Genomic DNA, 23379 nt, shown 5'->3' on the forward strand with positions numbered 1-23379 from the left:
TGTATATAAAATCTCCCCTCTGGAGATCAGTGGGGCAGCATGTGGGTGTGACTTCTGCAGCTGGAAGGACCTGCCCTCCCTCAAAGCAGCTGTGGTTAGATCCCTTCATACTATGCTCCTCCTTTGCCTCATTGGTACAATGGGACTAGGAGGGGAAACCACCTGACTAGGATTTTGCAGATTCCTCAGGTCGGCTCAGCACCCTGCGAGGAATCGTAAGTGTTCACAAATAGGTCTGCCTTGCTGCTATCAGCTTTCCACTTAGGCGGCAGGAGAGGGCCTGGGGTGGAGTGGAGTTAAAGGTACTTCAGGGACCACTAGAGTTGTGCCCATCATTGAAGTCTTTGGAGAGAAGGAGATGGGTTACATTTCCCTAGCAGGAAAGGGCACGTGCCAGGACTCTGACCAGGAGCCCTGCCAGGACTGTCCTGGCCATGCCACCATCTACTGCAAACTCCGGGCCTCAGGTCCCTCAGCTGTGACACAGGAGGCCTCTGCTTGTCCCCTCACCTTTGAACGTCCCCACTGCTAGACCCAAGCTGGGTGATATCTCCCCTCCTGACCTCTGCCTGTTCCCCTCTGCTCCTTACCCTGTCCCCCACGTCGCCTGGACTTGGTTTCTCAGATGCTGCCCTGGTGACTGCCCTTTCTTCCCTCTGACCTGCTCCCGGACTTTCCTCCCTGGGTGACACTGCCTTTCTACCCACAGTGCCTTCTGCCCCAGAAGCCCATGAGTTTCTGTGGTCTCTCTAGACAGGAGGCAGTGTATATTGAGCTTGGCTTTGAGGTTTCTGACCCCAAACGCATCCGGGCCCCTCTCAGGACCAGTTTTGGTCCTCAGGGCTTCACAGTTGGACTCTTGTAACTCCAGAACACAGGTGCCACCCTGGTCTTTGCTGTCATCATGCTGCCCATCAGTGAGGAGAGCAGGGCTGGGGAAGGCTGGGCACCTTGCTCTGGGTCCTACAGTGGGGTAGGGGCAGAGCTAGCTCCAAGGACCTGCTCAAAAGCCTGGTGCTGGACACAGTCCCCACCCGGCTCTCAGCCTGATCTCTTTCTTAAAGATTTATTTATTTTCATTGAAAGGCAGATTTACAGAGAGGAGAGACAAAAATATCTTCCATCTGCTGGCCAAATGCCTGTAACGGCCAGAGCTGAGTCAATCTAAAGCCAGGAGCCAGGACCCTTCTCTAGGTCTCCCACGAGGATGCAGGGTCCCAAAGTCTTGGGCCATCCTCAACTATTTTCCCAGGTCACAAGCAAGGAGCTGGATGGGTAGTGGAGCAAACAGGACAGGAACTGGCGCTCATATGGGATCTTGGTGCTTAGAGCAGAGGATTAGCCAGTTAAGCCATTGCAGGGGCCCCAGTCTCTTGTCTTTTTAGTGGTACACCCTTGGGCAAAATGTGAAATCATCTTCCAGTATGTGACAGTTCACTTGGAAGGCTTCAGCCTGTGTCCACAAGGACCAGGGACATCACCCTCCATGACCCCAGCACTGTTACCCACTCAGGAAGGTGAACACCGAGCCCTTACCCTCCTCTGAGTCACTGCGGATTTCCCGATGTCCCGAACAAGCCCAGGAGTGTCTTTTATAGCTCTTTTAAAATAGTACAGAGGCTAGTACAGAACCACGCATTGTATTTCATGGTAATGTTTAAATACCATTTTTTTGAGATGGAATTCATGTACCATAAAATCCATTCATAAAGGATATGGTACAAGCCAGCAACTGTTGGTAAATGTGCAAAGCTACCCACCAGCCATGACCACTGTCTAGTTCCAGAATACTGTGTTCTTCCTCAAAACACCCTGCACCAATCCCACATCCCTCCTTATGTCTCTGTCTCCCCCGTCATCTACTTTGTGTCTTTTGCCTATTCTAGAAGTTTCTCTGTGTGTGGAATCTCACAACACAGGGCCTTCTGTGTTCAGTCCCAGTGACTTGGCAGAATGTTTCCCAAATTTCATCTGTGAAGTAACATGGATCAGAACTTTGCTCCTTTTTATGGCTGAATAATATTCCCAAATTTCCCTGTCCTGTTCTACAGCCTAAAGAATATGGTTATGCCACTTTTGTTTATCCAAACATCTATTGATGGATTTTGACTGTTTCTTTCATTTACCTTTTTTTAAAAAAATACAACATTTATTTATTTTGAAAGTCAGAGTTACAGAGGGAGGGGGAAAAATAGATCTTTTATTCACTAGTTCACTCCCCCAGGTAGTCACTATGGCCAGCACTGGACCAGGCTAAAGCCAGGAGCCAGAAGCTTCTTACAGGTTTCCTGCATGAGTGCAGGGACCTAAGTGCTTGGGCCATCTTCCATTGCTTTTCCAAGGCCATTAGTGGAGTAGCTGGGACTTGAACCCAGCACTCTTGACATGGGATCTGGTTGTCCCAGATGGTGACTTAATTACTATGTCCAACACCTGCCCCTGCTCCATGTTTCATGGCCTCCCAAAGGGCTTTTCTGCTGAGCTGAGCTATGGTACACTGTGTCACTCAGCTGGATCACCAGCAGGTGGACTGGCCCAGTGTGGGCCAGCGCTCGGCCAGGTCTCCAACAAAGCGGTGCTGTGCTCATTCCCACTGCCCTTGTGGCCTCGGGGGGCCCAGAACCTCAAAGTTATTTCAGGCTGCTCCGTGGTAGACCTGGCCTGGGAAAATCTGGACACAACTGCCTTCCTTAGAGGCGTGAAGGTCATTCCCTGGGCTTGGCTCCTTCAGTCTGGGAGCCCAAACTCTTGTTTCTGATCCCTACCGTGCCCACCCCCTTCCCAGGCAGTCACCCCTAGCAGCAAGTGGGAGGGAATCCAGAAGACGCATCCCTGGGCTGGGCTTCCTGTTGACCAAGGCTGGCTTGTGGCATTGGGTGTGGGCCGACTCCAAAGAGCATCTCTAAAATTGGGCCCTTTCTGGCTCAATGGTCTCAGAGCACACGTGCCCTTGAGTCATGGCTGTTTCCTTCACACCAGGGAAAACAATGTTGCTTCCTTGGCTGGCTTACTTCTGTGCAGCCCCCAGGGTGGGGCAGTTGGGAGTGGGGGTGGTCCCCACAGTTGGCGGAAGTCTGGCTTCTCTTCCCCAACTCCAGAACTTCAGCTTTCCTGGTAAAACCTGCAGGGCAGTGCACCCTGGCTGCTTGTTTGTTTGCCAGAGCAGAGGATGGCAGGAGTTTTGAGGGACTTTCTGGTTGGCTATGTGCCTGAGAACAAACCGCTGGGCCACTCTGGGCTCCTTCCCCTTTCCTTGCTCCACCTGGCCCTATCTCTGTATCTCAGTAGCTGTATGGCAAGTTACTTAATTTCTCCAACCTTAGTGGAACATTTTAGATGCTCAGTAAATCTAAGGTCAGTAAGCTGCCAGTAGGTTTTTGTTTGTTGTTTGTTTGTTTTTATTGGAAATAGAGAGAGCAGATAGAGAAAGACCTTTCTTACTCTGGTTCACTCCACAAGTGGCTGCAATGCCTGGAGCTGAGCCAATCCAAAGCCAGGAGCCCAGAGCCAGGAGCTTCCTCTGGGTCATCCACATGGGTGCAGGGGCCCTAGGTCTTGGGCCATCCTCTACTACTTTCCCAGGCCATAAGCAGGAAGCTGGATGGGAAGTGGAGTAGCCGGGACATGACCCAGCACCCATATGGGATCCCAGCAGATGCAAGGCAAGGATTTAGTCACTAAGGTATTGTGCTAGGCCTAGTAGGAGTGATTCTTACAAGCACTTCCAAAATCTTTACTCTGTTGGCTAGTTTCTCATGCAGGGTTTTAAGACAGGTTGTTTAGTTTGGATGTTTTCCTCTCTGGAAATAAATGCTCTTATCTTTCACACTTTTTTTGCCCAGTTCAGATTTCATTTCCTTGGAAAATGGAACTAATCAGAAACGGGTTTCCAAGGTCTCAAGCTAATTCTTCTAGAAGGTGGAACATAGCAGTGCCCAGGTGAGGACACCACCCATGGAGTCCTCCGTGAGGCCTGTGGGTTCTGGCTTCCCTTGTGGCTCTGGGTGGGCCACCCAAGGGGTAAGAATTTGGGACTGCAATCCTGCATGTCTCATGCAGTAATTCTTGATAGTCCGTGAAACTCTGTTGACTTAAAGCTTTGATCCCTGCTGGAAGGAGATAGCCCTGGAAAAAGATAGCACCTTAATCCTCTTCAGTCATAGTAGCCGTTGCCCTTGGCAGCATATGGGCCTGCAATGGGAACTGTTGGTTGTCCTTTTCATCAATTCTCTCCTTTGTTTTATAAAATGACCCCAGTCAAGCTGCTCAACTTGGCACCATTTTTTCTTGCTTGTGGGAATCTGTCCTGTGTGTGTGTCATAGAATGTTTAGCCTCTATCTGTAACCAACTACCCATCTAGCTGGAACCCAAAAATGTCCCCCAGCAGCTGGTGTTAGCAGCAGGTTAATAAGCCACCACACATGTGGCATGACTGTAACAGAGTGCAGGTTTGAGCCCCAGATGCTTTGCTTCAGATCCAGCTGGGAAGGCAGCAGAAGATTGCCAAGTACTTGAACCCTTGACATGCGTAGAGGAAGATTTGCTGGAGTTCCAGGATCTGGCTTCAGCCTGGCTCAGCCGTGGCTGTTGTGGCCATTTGAAGAACGACCCAGTGGATGCAAGATCTCTTTCTCTCCCTCTCTATCCTGCTTCTGTCCCTCACCAACAGAGTGACTTTTGGCTAATCATTTCTTCTCTCTGGGTCCTTGTGCATTCATCTGTAAATGAATGGGCTGGGAGCTACACCAAGCACTGGCATCCTGACACCTTGAGATCCAAGGGCAGTAGAAGGGATGGCCGGCCAGATGGGAAAGCTGCATCTGACTCCGGCTCCCGTATGGATGGTTTCGCTGAAGGGACCCCTCCCCACCCCAGCTGTGGAGCCTACTTTATCACACAATGTTCTGGCTCCCTTGGATTACACTGCACTTTAAAAAGCAGCACAAAAGCTCTGGTGTGACCGTCACCCATGCAATGTCATCAACCCGGCCTGACCGCCTCACTGGGCAGCTGGGCAGGTTTTGATGCACCTGCAGGCAGGGTTGGGGCAAGGCAAAGAGGGATGAGCCATGGCATCAACGTGGTCAAGCCTCTGTGGTTCTCACAGGGTTGTCATCTTCCTGGGTCCTCCAAGAATGAGGCCCACACAGCAGTGAGGAGCCAGGAAGAATATGGGCAGGCTCTGTGAGCACAAAGTGGAGATGGGGGACGGAGGAGAGCAAAAGCACCAAATGGGGATGAGGACAGGGTAGGGCATAAGACGGGGCAGCTGTGTCTGGGCGTGAGCTGGTGGTGAAATTCAGCTAGACCCTCATAGCTGCCTTTAAAGAGCGAGCTAGGAGGAAGCTGAAGAAGCCTGAGAATGCTAATCGTTCTCCCAAGCACTTACTTGTGCCAGACGCTGGACTCTAAGACAACCACATGGGTGACCTCACCTGATCCTCAAAATACCCAGCGAAAGAAGCCCTGATCACACTCTCTCTCCAAGCTTCCAGTGAGCAAACCAAAGCTTGGAGTGGTGAAATGACTTGCCCAAAGCCATACCATGAACAGGTGAAAGCAGGCTTTGCTTTGATCTATTTACCTGCCGGTTCCCAAACAGTCTCTCACGGGGAACCATGCGAAGAGCAGCGGCTGCAAGTCTTTGACAATTGTAGGGGTGTGGGGTGGGGAGACGGGATCAGACCCTGCATCAAGCCATTGGAAGGCACTGAGAAGGTGACAGGAAGAAGACCCTAGCAGCTGGTCATCAGAAGACAGCAGGCCACTACAGGAGTGGTGGAATGTTTGACCCTGGGTGTGTTTGTGGGTCCTTCCCTGGTAGGCAGGCCAGGATTCAAGTAGGTGCTTGAAGGAAGGACCCTGCTGCTCACCCTGAGAGTTAAGCAGAAGCACTAAGGCACAGGGTCCAGCAGACACCCCTTGGGCTAGTCTCTAGCAGATATCACCATGGTGTCACGTGATGTCCCAAGATGCCTCAAGCCGGACTGTGAATGAGCAAAGCTTGAAAGAATGTCTGTCTCTGAGTCAGTCAGAGGACCTGGTCTTTGCCTTCAGCCTGCAATTTTATGGGGGTGAGCATTGGGCCTGAACTGTAGTTAAGACGTTGGTCAGTATGCCCCCATTCCACATCAAGAGTTGCCTGGGTTCAATTCCAAGGTCTGGAACATGCCTCCAGCTTGGAGCAGACCAACGCAGACCCTGAGAGGCAGCAGTGATGCCTCAAGTGGTTGGGTCTCTGCCACCTGTGTGGGTGATCTGGAATGAATCCCTGGCTCTCGCCACTAGCTTGGCCAGAGTGCGTGTTATGAGAGGGAACCAGCTGAAGGGAAGAGTCTCTTTCTATTCTTGCTCTCTTTTATTCAAATAAGCATGTTGTATTTATGCATGCACATGTGCATTTGTATTACATGCTCATGGGCAAGTCGTTTGACCTCTCTGGATCTATGTTTCCCCAGTAATACAAATGAGCTTGGATTTGGTCGATTCTGTGGTACCATGAATACATGACGCAGAGGAACATGCAGCAAATCCCAACGATGGCTCACAGGCAACTGCTGAGGAAACTGAAGTCCTGGAAAGATGGCTGAGGGCCACCTACAGGGAGCCATCTGAGGAAAGGGGTTCCTTTAGTGGACTGGGCTGGAGTTAGAGTTAGAGCTCTGAAACTGGGCCAGTAGCCCACATGTGAAAAGTAGTTCCTGCATTATTATCATGGAGGAGCTATTGGAAACATGTTCAGCTGACAAACACGAGTGGGTTGTGGGTGAGCACGTGTGTGCCAAATGCTGATGCTGTGGGGGCACTCCTTCCCAGAAGCAAGCCCCAAGAAGCTCCAAGTGAAGGGTTGGCATGGTGATGGGGAACAGACCCAGAGCCCCCAAAAGGCTGCCTGGGCTTCTAGTTCACATCCCCCAAACCCTGTTTGCTATTGTGAAATTGGAAAGACTTTACCTAGCTCTGGGTTTTTATTTTTTGTTTTATTTGAAAGGCACAGAGTCACAGATTCCTATCTTCCATTTGCTGACTTATTCCTACAAATGTCCCCAATAGCTAGGGTTGGGCCAGGTTGGATATGGGATCCAGGAACACTATCTGAGTCTCCTACATGGGTAGCAGGGAATCCAGGACTTGAGCCACAACCTTCTGCCTTCCAGAGTGTACATCAGCAGGAAGCTGGAATGGGAGGAGAGCTGGGACTTGAACCAAGCTCCTCCACAGGCGGACATGAGTGTCCCAAGTAGCAACTTAATAGCTGTGTCACATGCTCGCCTAAACTTGGTCCTAAGTTTGCCACTCACTAGCTGGGTGAATGTGGGCAATTCATTAGATTGTCTCTATTACCACCCAAAGACAGATTTTACAGAGACAAGGGAGACAGAAAGATAATTCTTTCATTCACTGCTTTACTCTCCAAATGGCTGCAACAGCCAGAGCTGGGCTGGTCAGAAGTCAGGAGCTTGTTCCAGGTCTCCCAAGTGGGTACAAGGGGCCAAGCCATTCTCTGCTGTTTTCCCAGACTCATTAGCAGAGAGCTGAATCAGAAGTGGAGCTGCCAGGATATGAACCGGTATCCATAAGGGATGCCAGCGCTAGTAGGCAGAGGATTAGCGTGATATGCCGTTTCGCCAGCAGCAGGAAAGGCTACTATTTAATTATGTGGAGACAACAGTGTACACTGCTGCTTCAAATCCCTGAGCCTGTTTCTGTGTTGGCCCATGCAGCACTCCCCATGACAGCACTGAGGGGTGCTCAGGGGAAGAAAGCTCTTGGTGGCTCCTCCCCTGCTCTGTCTACTCTCTCTCCTCTCACCCTGTTTGTTTCTGAGAAGGCCTCAGGAATGGGGCGAACTGAGGTCCCAGAGAAGTTGTGCTAGGGCCTCCTTCACATCCACATGTTCTTTCCTGGAGGGCTTGTGCCCAAAGCCAGCAAGGATCAGGGCCTCTCTTTGGGGATCTGTTTGCCTTTTCATAAACACAGACACAGAATTTTTCTTGGCCAGGCCCATCCACTCACAGTTCACAGATTGTACCTTGAAGCATTCACTCCCAGGTGATTTGAATCCAGGATCAACCAGGAAGTTTGTTTTTCAAGACCTTAGTCAACATGTGGGTGTGGAGACGCCAACCAATTTCAATGTAGAGCTTTCACATTAGTCAGACTTTTCAAAACAACATCCCATTTAACCCAAATTCCGTTTCCCTTTCCATAGCCAGTGGCAGTCGCTGCAGATATTTCTGTACTGACCAGGGGCTTCCCCAGCCCACGTTGCCACTGGTGCTTCTGTCAGTTACCCAGACTGTGACATCACAGTGCTGGGCTGAAAAAAAAAAAAAAAAAAAGAGAGAGAGAAGAAAAGTAAAAAAGGAATCATCCCTCCCATCCCTCCTGGGAATCAGTTTCCCTTGCTGGCTTCTCACATGACTGGAAGGTTTGATGATGTGGGCCAGAGGCTTAGTGTGTTTGGATCCCCTGGCTTGTTGATCAGCTGGCAGAGCGACAAGGCAGCCCACCTTTTCCAAGTTCATGCCCCCTTAAGCCAGGGAGCTTCTGCGTTTCAACGTACAAACCCTGTAGCGCAGACTGCATTTTTGAGTGCCCCAGGGTTTGGCATGAAGTCCTTTTTTCAGAGTCTCCTGAATCCCTCATGGAGTCACCCTACACAGGCCCAGGCTTACCCCAAAACCTGCACACCAAGAGCTGGCTGCCTCCCCCAGCTCCAGGCCCCAGTCTGTACTTACTCTGGTCCCTTCCCTCCTGGCTTTTCCATGTCCAGGGTCTTTCCTGCTTTGCTCTTCTGAGGGGACACCTCTTTGCCTGCTGGGCAAACCAGACAGCATCCCAGAGTGGCTCGAGCTACTTCTTTGCTATGCGCTTATGATATGCCCCAAGCTCTGTTAAGTGCAGCATGCAGCATTTCAGCTGGTGAGCAAGGATCTAACTCGTGAGTGTGTGAACTTGACCACTGCATAAACTCCAAGCAATCTCTCAGGTTCTCAGATTTGTCACCTGTAGCATGGGGTAACAGAGGTTAGCGTCTACCTCCACGGAACGTGTGTGGAAGTGCAGGAAGACAAAAGTGCTTGCAACACAGAGCTGCTGCAGTCATTTTTTGGTGGCAGATTCTCACCACAACTCAGTAGGATGGGACTCTGACTGTCTCTACTGGCCAAGAAACAGAGATTCAGAGAGGGTCAGGATGCTAGAATTATAGGCATGAGGCATGACTCGGGGAGCCTGGGGCCTGTTCTCTGTGACACCTGCATCTGGGTTAGATTCCATGGCAGTTCCTTTTGCATCTTTCTTCTAAAGAACCAGAGTGTCAGGCCCTGCACCCACCAAGAGGAAACACAACTGGGAATGGGATGGCAGCCAGGGAGTCGGTGGGGAGCTCCACCCAATTTCGGTCCAGCCCATACAGGCAGGCTCTGAACTAGGCACAGTTAATCTCCAGCCATCCCCACTGGTTTCACCTGGCTCATTAAAGCCAGACACATTATGAGTTTACTTAGCATCTGTAGAGAGCGTCTTTCATCTTCAAAGGCTTCCCGAAGCACCAACCAATTAATCCTTACAACACCCTCATCTCAGAGACAAATATTTATCCTCATTTCATACCCAGGCGAGCAAAGGAGCGGAAAGAACAGACAGAGCGCAAGGAGGAAGAAGAGAGGCTGGTGTAGGAAAACGGAGGATGCTGGAGCCCCAGTCCCTCTGGCTACTGGGTCCATCTGCGTTGGGTGCGTTTGGTTGGGGGAGGAATTCTTCCTGTAATACTCATCCTGCCCCCTCTTTTTTTTTTTATCCTAAATGGAAGCAGAACCTTTTGCCAGTTCAGAAGAATTGGATTTCTTTCATAGTAACCTGCAGGAAATACATTAAAAACACATTCTATCAGTTACAAATCTTAATGTCACCAGCCAAGGATGAGGGTATTAATGCTGGGCCCCGAAATACATATAGTCAGCAACTCTGGGGCAAGGGCAGGGACGATTTATGGAGTGTGAGGTCTGGCCGTCTGGAGCAGGCAGGCTGAGCTCAGCGGGGAAATTGTAACAGGGCTGTTTTCAGATGGGGCAGCAGCAAGGGGGAGGCTACGGAGGGCAGCCTTGGTTCAACCATTGTTTCTCCATATATGCTACTTTTTTTTTTCAATGCTCTAAAAGCCAGGTTTTGATCTATAAAGAAAGGACTGCTTGCATTAATGCAAGTGCCTGTCAAGGACCATTTGAAAGACTCCATCTCTCAAGAGTGATCCTTCCAGCTCCCAACTCCAAGTCAATCCTGCTTATCTTCTCCATCTAGAAGGTTCCAACAAAGGCGCCCCTGGCCATGGCCCCCAGCTGATGGTGGGATATGGACTGGGAGGCCAGAACACACACACTCCAAGGCACCATGATTCCACTTTCCTCTTTCTACAGCTACCTTAACACTGTAACACAAAACACAGGTACAGGAAATCACACTCAGAACATGTGAGGCTCAGTCAAACGCTGTAGGGCCCACGATGAATCTTTTAAATGGCCTTCATTTTTGGACCTGAGTGATTACGCTGCCAAACTTGAACCAATCACAGCCTTGCAACAGTAAAGTTCCATGTTCCCGGGGCATGGCACTTCTAGCATGGCCGCTTTTGCGTGGGAGGCAGCATCCATGGGTGCCCACAGCTGCTTGGCCATGTGCTGGATTCTCACAAAGGAAAGAGCATTTGGGGTCTCAGGAGCACTAGGGAGCTGAACCCCATGAGCAGAGGGGTCACCAACATGTGCTCATGCTGTATGGCCTGCCACTTCCCTCCCCCAGCTTGCCCTCTAGGCTGTGCACAAGATCAGACCTCTCTTTGTAGCTGTTTGTCCTGGAAGAAGAAGTGGGGAAAGCCATTCAATCATACCCCATCCCTTTACAAGTGAGAAAACTGAGGTCCTTGAAAAGTGCTACATCTGGGAATGAGAACTAGGGTCCTGGGGTGCTGCTGTTGCAGCACACTGCCCCCTCTTTCTACCTAATGCCTATGGTGCTCAACGGTTACCACTTGGCAACTGTTTGCTGGCATCTTCCAACCACCCTTAAAGGGAACATCGTCCCAGTCTTTTGGGACACAAGATTTTTAGCACTGAAATCGCGACATTATTAGGCCAACAGGGACAAAGTCAGTTGTTCTCCTGGGCCGTGTCCATGCAGCTGTTGGCCAAATTTTGACTGACTGCTGGGCATGCAGCATGTGTGTACAGGAGGGGAGATCAGAGATCCTTACGGAAGGGGTTTCTCATGTGTGAATGACTTGGCTTGGAGAACAGTTATGCAAATAGCTGGGCTATGCTTAAAGCCCTCAATGTGAGTTAGCACAGCTGACACTTTAAGGCCACTTTATAATCCTAGTGCATTTTCACATCCCAAATCTTAAGGATTTGGGCCCCCAAGGCCAGAGTGCCTGGTGAAAAATGACTTTTATGGACGGGGAAACTGAGGCATGGCATAGGCGTGTGTAGGTTGGCCAGTGTGTTCAGCTGTGAGGGACAGCGCTTGGAGGCTGACCCAGTGTTCTGGACTTCAGCCAGTGCAGTCCTCCCTCCACCCACCATTTCTCTGTTTTCTCTGGTCAGAAGCTTGAGCTATTGGGCAGATCTCCAGGTGTGTCTTTATTTAATTGTTGGGAAGCAGAAGGCCAGAGGTTGGGGCTTTCTAGATTCAGTTCCAGGGACGTTGGTTGGACACCAGAAGAACTCTCTCACTGGGGACTCTAAAAGAAAAGAACCAACCGTGGTTGATGAGGCAAGGGTATTCGTCTACTCTTGTTCTACCCCACCCACCCTCTGCAATCTGAAAGCTGTACTCCTTCCAAGAGAGCCTTCAGGCTTCCCTCCCTCCCTCCCTGCCGTTCCGTGAGGCCCCAGGCCTGGTCACTGCATGTGAGCAGCCTCCACCCTGCGCTTCTGAAATGAGAGCCGGGCAGTGAAATGCCTCAGTGAGCTCTGCTCTGCTTTCAGTGCCTTTCTTCTCTCTTGGGCTTAACTGCTTTTTCTGGCCTCAGGGAAACTCCTTGTAAGTTCATAAAACTTAGGACATCAAAGGGCTCCTCAGCCATTACCCAATTAAAACCTCACAGCCCTCCTGCAGCAGGTAAGTATTATTAACCCCACTTTACAGATGGGGAAACTGAGGTTAAGTGGCTTGCCCCCCAGCTACTGAGGAAATGATCTTCTCAGCTGGCACTCCAACTTGGAGGTTTGTTTGGATCACTCACGGGTGTTTTATTTTGTCTTCCTTGCCAAAATCTGCTCTTCCCACCACCCCACCTCTCGCACCTTTCCCCAGCCCCCAAGTCCCCTGGCCCTTGCAGTTTTCTCTTGCCCTAATTAAGAAACAGATTCCTCACAAGTGGTACCTGGGATGAAGAATTTCCCAGAAGCGGGTTCACCAGAAAGCGGTAGCTTCTACCTTTAAGGGCAAGAGGTGCCATAAACGGGTGCCATGCAGTCACTTCAGGACAATTTGGCCCTTTCAAAAATTCATGTTCGGGAAGATATAGATCCATCCACCACAATGGCCTCTCCTGGCGCCAGCTTCAATTCGCTCATTTTCAGGCCCCTAATCCCCCTGCCCTGACTCCCCTGTGTGTGCACAGCCAAGGATCCTGGGGATGGGGACCTTGCACACTGGCGGCAGGAGATAAAAGGCAAAGACCTTTCTTTTGCACCAGCCACCTCTTCTCTTCTCCAAATAGCATCAAATCCTTAATCCCTGTTTATCTTTTGTGGGAGCAGGAAACTGCACTTTCCAACAATGAGGAGACACACAGGGACGGGGGCTGTGGGGAGTTGGGGATTGCCCAGCCCAAAACTCATGATGTCTTTACAGCTCTGGTCCAACCAAGATGATTGGGGTATCTTGGCCCCAGTCGCAGAGACAGACAGCTAGTGGCGCTGGGACGTATATCTGTCTAGGCCTGCTGGGGGATGGGTTTGTTCTGTTGCGGAAAGGTACCCAAGAGCCACAACGGAGGATTTCAAAGACTTGGGTGAGTGTTTTCCAAAGGGAAATTTCAGTGCCGTCCCAACCGCGTAAGTCCCCTGTGCAGGTCCAATTATACCTCCACAAAGGCAGGATGCCGTGTTTACATAAATAATTACCAGATTTGGGGGAGCCAGACGTGTTGTGGCACACACAGGAGGCAAGCCCATAAATTGCATTTGGGGAATTAAAGGTCAGATTGATTTTATCTCTGTAATCCAACCAGATTCCGGCAAGCTAAAGGAACATCCGGTTGACTGAGCCTCTGGAGACGAGGGCCCCAGAAACCAGGGAGCAGGAGGATGTTAATGTCCCTTCCCTGCACCCCTTCCCTGCATCCCCCATCCTCCCACCATCTCATCCTTCCTGCTTCACCCTACTGCAGTTTGCAGACTGGCTCTGAAAGCAGGGTGGGAGAAAAAGAGCTGTCTCAACTTGCCCTCTGCCCAAGCTGCAAGGGAGGGGACCGGGGGAGAGGTAGAGGCATCTCCCTTCCTATTCTCCTTTTCCCTCCTGGACCACACAAGATCTCGATGTCTCCCTCTGGCTCTCTCTCAATAATAGCAAGCGACAGGAAACAAGCAAAGGTGTGAGTAACAGAACAGGGCCTCTGCTGGAGATGTGTGCAGGCCCAGTTGCCATGCTAGCAGCCATTCAGCAGAGCAGCTGTGACAGCCCCAATGTGCGGCTATGGAAGGTGCAAGGTGAGGTCGAGGGCTCAGGCCCTGCTAGCTCCCCAGGACAAAGGGCCTTTGCGTCTTTATCTGGTACAAAGGACAGTATCAGTCCCAAGCGGGGTTGGCATGAATGGCAATCATTCAGGGCCCTGACACACAGTGGACACTTCATAGATGCAGGCTGTCATTATTATGGCTGTATCAGGTACATAGAGGTCTGCCTTCTGAAGGTGTTCATGAGTCGCTTGAGACAGACTCCAAGGGTCTGACAAGGTGGTCTGTTGGGTAGGTACCAGGTAAGACAGAAAGAACAGTCCTCAAAAGGCAGACGGGAGAGTGAGATGGCTGTGGTGGGAGATGCCTTCGTGGAGGCAGGAAGACTTAAGCTGGATTCGAAAGGTGTAAAGTTTTTGGCGGAATCCCAGGGAGATTTTTTTTTTTAAAGATTTTATTATTATTGGAAAGCCGGATATACAGAGAGGAGAGACAGAGAGGAAGATCTTCCGTCCAATGATTCACTCCCCAAGTGAGCCGCAACGGGCCGGTACACGCCAATCCGATGCCGGGAACCTGGAACCTCTTCCAGGTCTCCCACGCGGGTGCAGGGTCCCAAGGCTTTGGGCCGTCCTCAACTGCTTTCCCAGGCCACAGGCAGGGAGCTGGATGGAAGTGGAGCTGCCGGGATGAGAACCGGCGCCCATATGGGATCCCGGGACTTTCAAGGCGAGGATTTTAGCCGCTAGGCCCCCCAGGGAGATTTAAGACAGGGTCTAGGACCCCAGGAACCCACAAGGATGAAGCCACAAGTTGGAATGTTATGTCAGATTGCTGATTGCAAGAACAGAAGCCAGATCCCTTCCATGAAGATTTCCAAAGGCAAACATTGGCATCTGCCATCGAGAAAGAAAGTCCCATCTGTGTTGACTTTGACAAAACAATGTCACACAGCAAGGCCAACTGGGCACCCTGTGGCGGGGGCACCCGAAGAGCCACGAGTCTGCTACTTTAGGGTCTCCGTGTGTAACAAGGGGAGACAGGTGTGCTGTCCGCAGACATCACTGAAACTTTGAAGCTAGATTCTTGCTGGAGTGAAGAATAGTCTACCCGAAAAGGGTTCTTGAGGTTCAACATTCTTTAAATACGCACTGGGAGTTTACTGTGTGCGAGGCATTCAGAGAGTCTGGCGCGGTAACCATAACCAGAATTTCTGCTGCAGATGTGTCGATCCCACATTTGTCATTTTGTCATTTGTAAGAAAACAATTCAAAATAATGACTAAAGGCAGGTCCACATGAAGCCAGTCTTTCAAAAATCTTTTCTGTATAGTGTCATCAGAAGCTTTAAAATCTGGATCCATGCTACTTCACAAACAAATATGGTCTTCATTTGAGTATGAATTATAATAATTTGTCATCAAACTTTAAAAAAATTAACCCAATCATCTACTATTGAATTTCTAAAGCAGAGTTTTGTTCCAATATCACTACTTGCAAATACGAATTAATTCAAGAAGTAGTAAATAAACCAACCACGTGCCCAGCACTACACTACTTTCTTTACAGGATAATTTTTTTAAAAGATTTATTTATTAGAAGGGCAGAGTACATAAACAGAGGGAAAGACAGAGAAAAATCTTCCACCTACTGGTTCATTCCTCAAATGTCTACAAATGTCAGAACTGTGCCAGTCTAAAATAAGGAGCCAGGAGCCAGGAGCTCTCTCCAGGTCTCCCATGTGGGTTCAGGGGCTCAAGGACTTACGCTGCCTTCTGCTGCTTTCCCAGCTCATTAGCAGGGACATGGATCAAAGTGGAGCAGTTTAGGATTAAACTGGCGCCTATTTGGGCTACCAACCCTGCATGTGGAGGGTTAGTCTACTCTATCATGGCACAGGCCCCATGAAGGTTCTTATCTGATACGGGTAGCGGAAAACTGATAAGATACATATCATTAACCCTGAAGCAACCACTAAAATAACAAAACAGAAAATTCTAACCGCTAAGCTAACAGGGGAGATAAAAATCATGTGAGAGAGGCAGAAATGGAGGGGGGGAAAAAGGAACAAATTTAAAACAAAGAGCAAGAGGAGATACTTAATCTGTCAATAATATAAAGTGTATTGTAGGATTGTATCTACATGGGATTTCTAGAGTACCTCAACTCATAGGCACAACTCATATTGCCAGGGCCTAGGAGAGGGAAAGGAGGCAGTTGCTGCTGAATTGTTATAGAATTTCACTTTGGCTGGGGTGAGTGCTGTGGTGTAGACAGTAAAGCGTGCCTTTACTCTATGTGGCATCCCAGGTAGGCACCAGCTCATGTCCTGGCTGCTTCACTTCTGATCCAGCTCCCTGCTCATGCACCTGGGAAAGCAGCAGAAGCCTATTCAAGTCCCTGGGCCCCTGCACCCATGTAGGAGATTCAGAACAAACTCCAGACTCCTGGCTTTGGACCAGCTCAGCTCCAGCCACTGAAGCCATTTGGAAAGTGACCCAGTAGATGGAAGATATCTCTCCCCCAGCCTCTCTCTCTCTCTCTGTAACTTTACCTCCAAAATAAATAAATCCTCTTTTAAAAAAGATTTATGCTCTTTTATTTGAAAGGCAGAATTACAGAGAGGAGAGACAGAGAGAAACAGAATCTTTTGTCTGGTGGTTCAGTTGCTAAGTGGCTAATCACTAAATCACTAAGTGTCTGTAGCAGGGCCAGTCTGAAGCTAGGAGCCAGGAAATTCTTCCAGGTCTCTCATATGGGTATAAGCACCAGGGAACTTGGGCTATCTTTAATTGTTTTCTGGAGACATACCAGGGAACTGGATTGGAAGTGGGACAGCCAGGACTTGAACCGGTGCCTATATGGGATGCTGGCACCACAGGTGGAGGCTTAATTTACTATGATATAGTGCTGCCCCCCAAAATGAAAAGCTCTTAAAAACAGAATTTCTAAAGATTTATTTATTTTATTGAAATGGCAGATTTACACAGAGTAGGAAAGATAGAAAGATCTTCCATTCACTGGTTCACTTGCCAAATGACTGTAATGGCTAGAGCTGAACCAATCCAAAGCCAGGTGACAGGAGCTTCCTCTGGGTCCTCCGACATGAGTGCAGGGTCCCAGGGCTTTCAGCTGTCTTCCACTACATTCCCAGACCATAAGCAGGGAGCTGAATAGGATAGTGCAGCCTGGACACTAACCGGAGCCCATAGGGGATTCTGGCACTTGCAGGTAGGGGATTAGCCAATTGAGCCATTGCATCAGCCCCAGAATTTCAATTTTGCAAGGAGAAAAAGTTCTAGAGGTTTGATGAATAGCAATGTGAATAGACTTAACACTACTGAACTGTGTTCTTAAAAATGGTTACGATGGTAAATTTAATCTTGTATATTTTACCACAGTTTTGAAAAAAGCAATCCCCTACATATTTCGTCGAAGTGAAACACAATAGTAAACAACCTGTTACTCTAATTAAGAGATAGAGATGGTCAGATTGGACAAGCTGTACCGCATTAACATTAGTCTGAAAACGGAATGACACTGTTAGACAAAGTATATTTCAGAACAGAAAATACCACTATATATAAAGAAGATTCATTTCAATGGATCAATGATAAGGGAGTTAGTTCATCAAAACTTTAAAACTATGTACCTATGAACAGAGCTTCAAAATACAAAGCAAAAAAAATATAGAACTATAAAGACAAATAGAAGAATCAGGATTAAAGTTGGAAATTTCAGTATTCTCTCTTAGTAACTTTCATACGGGTAGGTAGAAAATAAGTGATGGGGGCTAGTGCCATGGCTCAACACACTAATCCTCTACCCTGTGGCACCAGCATCCCATATAGGCTGTGTTCAAGTCCCAGCTGCTCCACTTCTTCTTTTTTTTTATGATGCAGTATCATATTTATATTTTAATAGAAATACTTTTATATAAGCTTACTGTTTTAGGACATATTTATATTTAAATTGGGCCATACCGATTTTTTAAATTATTCATTATTTTTAATTCATTAATTACATTGTATTATGTGACACAGTTTCATAGGTACTTGGGTTCTCCCCACCCCTCCCCAAACCCTCCCACCATGGTGGATTCCTCCACCTCATTGCATAACCACAGCTCAAGTTCAGTTGAGATTCCCCCATTGCAAGCGTATACCAAACATAGGGTCCAGCATCTTATTGTCCAGTCAAGTTCAACAGCTTCTTAGGTATACCCTTTCTGGTCTGATGACAGAGCCAGCAGCAGCTGCTCCACTTCTGATCCCAATGTGCCTAGGACAGAAGAGAAGGACAACCCAAGTGCTGGGACCCTGCACCTGCATGGGAGGCCAAGAGGAAGCTTCTTGCTCCTGCCTTTGGACTGGCCCAGTTCTGGCCAAGGTGGATACTTGGGGAATGAACCAGTGGATCTTTCTGTCTCTCATTCTCTCTGTAATTCTGAATTTCAAATAAGATAAATAATTAAAAAAAAAAAAGAGGGCCCAGCATAGTAGCCTAGTAGCTAAAGTCCTCGCCTTGCATGCAGCAGGATCCCATATGGGTGCCAGTTCGTGTTCTGGCTGCTTTACTTCAAATTCAGTTCCCTGCTTGTGGCCTGGGAAAGCAGTACAGGATGGCCTAAAGTTTTGGGATCCTGCACCTTCATGGGAAACCTGGAAGAAGCTCCTGGCTCCTGGCTTCAGATCAGCTCAGCTCCAATCTGAAGCTAGGAGCCAGAATCTTCTTCCGGGTCTCCCATGTGGGTGCAGGATCCCAAAGCTTTGGGCCATTCTCGACTTTCCAAGGCCACAAGTAGGGAGCTGGATGGGAAGTGGGGCTGCTGGGATACAAACCGGTGCCAATATGGGATCTTGGAGCTTACAAGGCAGAGGATTAGCCAATTGAGCCATCACGCCGGGCCCAACTTGACATGTCTATAGAACGCACCATCCAACGGCAGTAATATGCACATTCCAGTTAAATACACAAGTAACATTCACCCAGAGAGCCCGTATTTGGACCATAAAAATGACTCAATAATTTAAAAAAATTAATGTCATAAAAGTTAAAAATCAGGTCTAACTCCTTGCATGTGCTGGGATCCTATGTGGGCACTGGTTCATGTCCTGGATACTCTACTTCCCATCCCACTCCCTGCTTGTGGCCTGGGGAAAAAATTGAGGGTAACCCAAGTGCCTGGACCCTGCACCCACATGGGGGATCCCAAAGAAGCTCCTGACTCCTGGTTTCAGATCGGCTCAGCTCCGACCAATGTGGCTGCTTGGGGAGTGGGCCCACAGATAGAGGGCCCACTCCATCCATGTATTTCCTTCTCTCTGCAAATATGCCTTTCCAATAAAAAATAAAGTCTTAATTTAAAAAAATAGTTTAAAATCTTGCTGTACAGGTTTGGCCTAGCAATGAAGACCTTTCTTGGGATGCTTCCAACCCAAATTGGACTGTCCAGGTTCAAATCTTTGCCTTGCTTCTGTTCCAAGCTTCCTGCTAATGTATACCCTGAGAAGGAGTAGATAGTGGTTCAAGTGGCTTCTAGCCCCTGTGAATGCACATGCTGGGAGGTGATAACTAGAGTACTTGAACCCCTGGATCCACGCAGGAGACCTGGATTAAATTCTCATCTCCTGGCTTCAGCTTGGCCCAGCCCTGGCTGTTGCAGGTATTTGGGGAGTGAACCAGTATGGAAAAGTTCTGTGTCTCTCTGCCTTTCAAATATAAATATCTAAACAGTAGAAGTCAATAGTAGAGATATTCTTGAAAAGAAACTCACATATTTTGGCACTAGATAACACTTCTACATAATTTATTGGCCAATGAGAAAATACAAAAATGAAACTAGAATACATTTTGAGTGAATTGAAAGCATAGCACAGGAAAGTTAGTGGGTTCCATTGATAACCTCAGCTTCTACCTTCCAGAACTAGAAAAAGAAGGGCATATGAAACTCAGAGTAAGCAGAAAAAAGGAAATAATAGAGATCAGAACAGATATGAACGAAATAAAATACTGAAAAACCATGGGTAAAATCAATGCAGTTGTATTAGCTTCTTGTTACATTAACTGAAATATCAGACAGGGTCAACATAGAAGGGGAAAAAAGCTTGCCTTGACTGACAGTTGAGGTTCCAGTGCAAGGCTGAGCAGACCCCTCATCCTGGAGCGTGGAATAGTGGAGGAGATGTGGCGGACCAATCACATGGAAGGCCACAAAGCTGACACAGGGAGCACCCTCTTCCAATACACTCAGTGTGGTGTCTCCTTAATAAAAGTTTCAAGGCTTCATCACAGGCTTCCCCACCACCCACCCCCAAGCAGGTGAACCTAACCCAGTTCCTACCCAAAGGCCTCACCAACAGGCATCACACTGGGATCAAGCTTCCACCCCTTAGCTTAAAGGTAGCACTTTGAGGCTCAAACATCTGCATGAATTTGGGGAGCCATGTTGTATTCAGTCCATAAAAGGAAGTGAAAGGGCCTGGCATGATAACATAGCAGTTGAAGTCCTCGCCTTGAATGCGCCTGGGATCCCATATGGGTGCCGGTTCTAATCCCGGCAGCTCCACTTCCCTTCCAACTCCCTGCTTGTGGCCTGGGAAAGCAGTCGAGGACAGCCCAAAGCTTTGGGACCCTGCACCCGTGTAGGAGACCCGGAAGAAGCTCCGGGATCCTGGCTTCAGATTGGCTCAGCTCCAGCCATTGCAGCCGTTTGGGGAGTGAATCATGGGACAAAGATCTTCCTCTCTGTCTCTCCCGCTCTCTGTATCTCACTTGCCAATAAAAATAAATGAAATCTTTTTTTTTAAAGCTTTACACTTTTTCTTAAATATTTATTTATTTTTATTACAAAGTCAGATATACAGAGAGGAGAGACAGAGAGGAAATGAAGTCTTAAAAAAAAAAGAAGTGAAAAACTAGCTCTTGAGATCAATCATATCAGTAAGCCATTAGCCACAGGGATGAGAAAAAAAAGAAATAATCAGTATCACAAATGAGAGACATGAATCCACTAGAGATTGTACAGGTAATGAAAGTATATCATAAGGGACTATCATGAACAGCTTTGCCAATGCCAATTTAAAGAAAGATAGGGGTTTGGGCAGTGTTGTGGTTCAGAAACACCAGTATCCAGCAGAGACTGATTTGAGTCCCAGCTGCTCCACTTCTGATCCACTTCCCTGTTGATATACCTGGACAACCAGTGGAAGATGGTCCAAGTACTCAGGCCTCTGTACCCATGTAGGAGACCTGGATGGAGTTCCTGGTTCCTGGCTTCAGCTTGATATAGCCTGTGCCAGTGAGGCCATTTGGGGAGTGAACCAGTAGGTAGGAGATCTCTCTCTCTCTCATTACAAATCTGCCTTTCAAAAAATAAATATATCTGAAAAGAAAAGGAAAGAGAGGAAATTATGCAGTTGGAGGTGGCTGTGCATGGCACAGATTTTGAGGGTAGTGAATTGCCCTCTGGATACCGTCATGATGAATGCCTACTGCTGTATAGTTGTCCAAGCAACACCAAGAATGAGCCGTAATGTAAGCTGCGGACTTTGTGTGACCATGCTGTGTCAGTGTTGGTTCACTGGTGGTAACAACTGTACCCTAGCAGTGGAGGATGTTGATGATGAAGAAGGCTAGAAGATGGTATAAGATCTTCATATCTTCCTTCCCGTTTTGCCATGAACCTAATGTTGACCTATTAAAAATAGTCTGTTAAAAAATAAGAAAAAGATTTGCCTAGACATTTTACCCAAGATGCTCGGCATTACTGGTCATCAGGGAAACAACGAAAAACTACTGCACACTTACTGGGTCAGCAGGGTGGAGTGCTATTCCAATAGGACTGGTGTGCTTATAAGAAGAGGAGGAGACACCAGGGATGTGTGTGTGTACACCAAGAGCAGGCTATCTGAGGACACAGCAAGGAGGTAGCCACGTGTAAGTCCAAGAAAGAGGCCTCAGGACAGACCAAACCTGCCACACTTTGATCCTGGACATTCAGTCTCCTGAACCATGAATGCATTTCTGTTGCATGAGCCACCCAGTCTGTGGTGTTTTGTGGCGGTCCTAGCTGACTCACCTACCTAAAGATGGTATAATTCCATTTATAGGAAGTTTTAGAATGGGTAAAACGAATCCATGGTTCAATGGTTGCCCAGTGGACACATGGAATTCTCCATGTGGTGCATGTTTGACTGTGGTGCCGTTTCACATGGGTGTTCATCCTGCAAGTCTTATCAAACCGTGCACTGAAGTTTGGCCCCCATCAAATTTAAGAGAAAGAAAATATTTATACAAAGCATAGTCAGGAGCTGTGGAAAATGTGATGTAAGAGAGCCAAGGAGTTTGCTAATGCTTCCCAGCTTTTCTTCTGCTATTCTGAATTTTTCTCTTTTTTTTCTTTTTATAAATTTTATTTTTTTATAATGATTACATGGTTGATCAGAGTAGGAAGGATTGAGGTTTAGGGAAAATTGGGTGAACTCATTGCTTCCAAATTTGTTATTTCTTCTTGTTGTTTCTGGGAGAAGAGGAGAGACAAAGGAGGAAACCACTCATGACTTTCCACAAATCCCAGTACCCAGGGATGAGGAACCGCCACCTCATCTCAACCCAGAATCTCAATGTGTACATATTCCGAGGGTTCTGTCCAAGTGGTTTGGATAGTTCTGGAATGCTGTGGATTTCACTGATCCAAGGATGATGCCACCTCCCAATGTCCATTGGCTCTAAGAATTATTTATTTATTTATTTAGATTTATTTTATTGGAAAGGCAGATCAGATTTTATGAAGAAGAGAGATGAAGAGAAAGATCTTCCATCCACTAGTTCACTCCCTGAGTGGCCACATGGCCAGAGTTGAGGTGAACTGAAGCCAAGAGCCAGGAGCTTCCTCTGGGTCTCCCATGAAGGTACAGGGTCCCAAGGCTTTGGGCCATCCTCTAACTGCTTTCCCAGGCCACAAGCAGGGAGTTGGAAGGGGAGTGGAGCAGCCAGGACATGAACCAGTGCCCATATGGAATCCTGGTACTTGTAAGGTGAGGGTTTAGCCATTGAGCCATCCCAATTCGCACTGGGCCCAAATATTTATCTTTCTATTTGAAAGGCAGACTTGCAGAGAAAAGAAGAGACAGACCTTCCATCTGCTGGTCTATTCCCCCAAAAGCCACAGATGCTGGAGTGGAGCTGTTTAAAGCCAAGAGCTTCCTTCTGTTATCCCACATGTGTACAAGGGCCCACGGTCTCGAGCCATCCTCCACTGCTTTCCCAGACCATAATCAGAGAGCTATAGAGGAAGCAGTCCACTCTAGAGGAAGTAGTCCACTCCAGGATTAGATCTGCCACCCACATGGTGTGCTGGCACTACAAGGTGGAGGATTAGCTAACTGAGCCATCAAACCAACCCCTGTTCCGAATTTCTAAGCAGAGCTATCCCCAGCAAAGCAAGCTGTGAGTGAGCCTCAGTCTTTGTCTAAAGAGAGCTCTCCCCATATAAAAAGTCCTGGGGTTGTCACCATGTGTTTTGTACAATTTGTTAATCAAACAGTAAACATTAACTACCTATTAGAAAAGCAATATTTCGGGCCCGGCGGCGTGGCCTAGCAGCCTAAGTCCTCACCTTGAACGCACCCCGGGATCCCATATGGGCGCCGGTTCTCATCCCGGCAGCTCCACTTCCATCCAGCTCCCTGCTTGT

General features: G+C 48.2%; 1 protein-coding gene across 1 annotated transcript in view; it reads left to right on the forward strand.

Annotated features, from left to right (window-relative positions):
* The window catches only part of TCP11 (t-complex 11), a 167525-nt gene that overhangs the window by 94894 nt on the left and 49252 nt on the right, over window positions 1–23379 (forward strand). The gene's annotated exons all lie outside the window — the stretch shown is intronic.

This window comes from Ochotona princeps, chromosome 1, assembly GCF_030435755.1.
Source record: "Ochotona princeps isolate mOchPri1 chromosome 1, mOchPri1.hap1, whole genome shotgun sequence".
In the NCBI taxonomy this organism is placed as follows: domain Eukaryota; kingdom Metazoa; phylum Chordata; class Mammalia; order Lagomorpha; family Ochotonidae; genus Ochotona; species Ochotona princeps.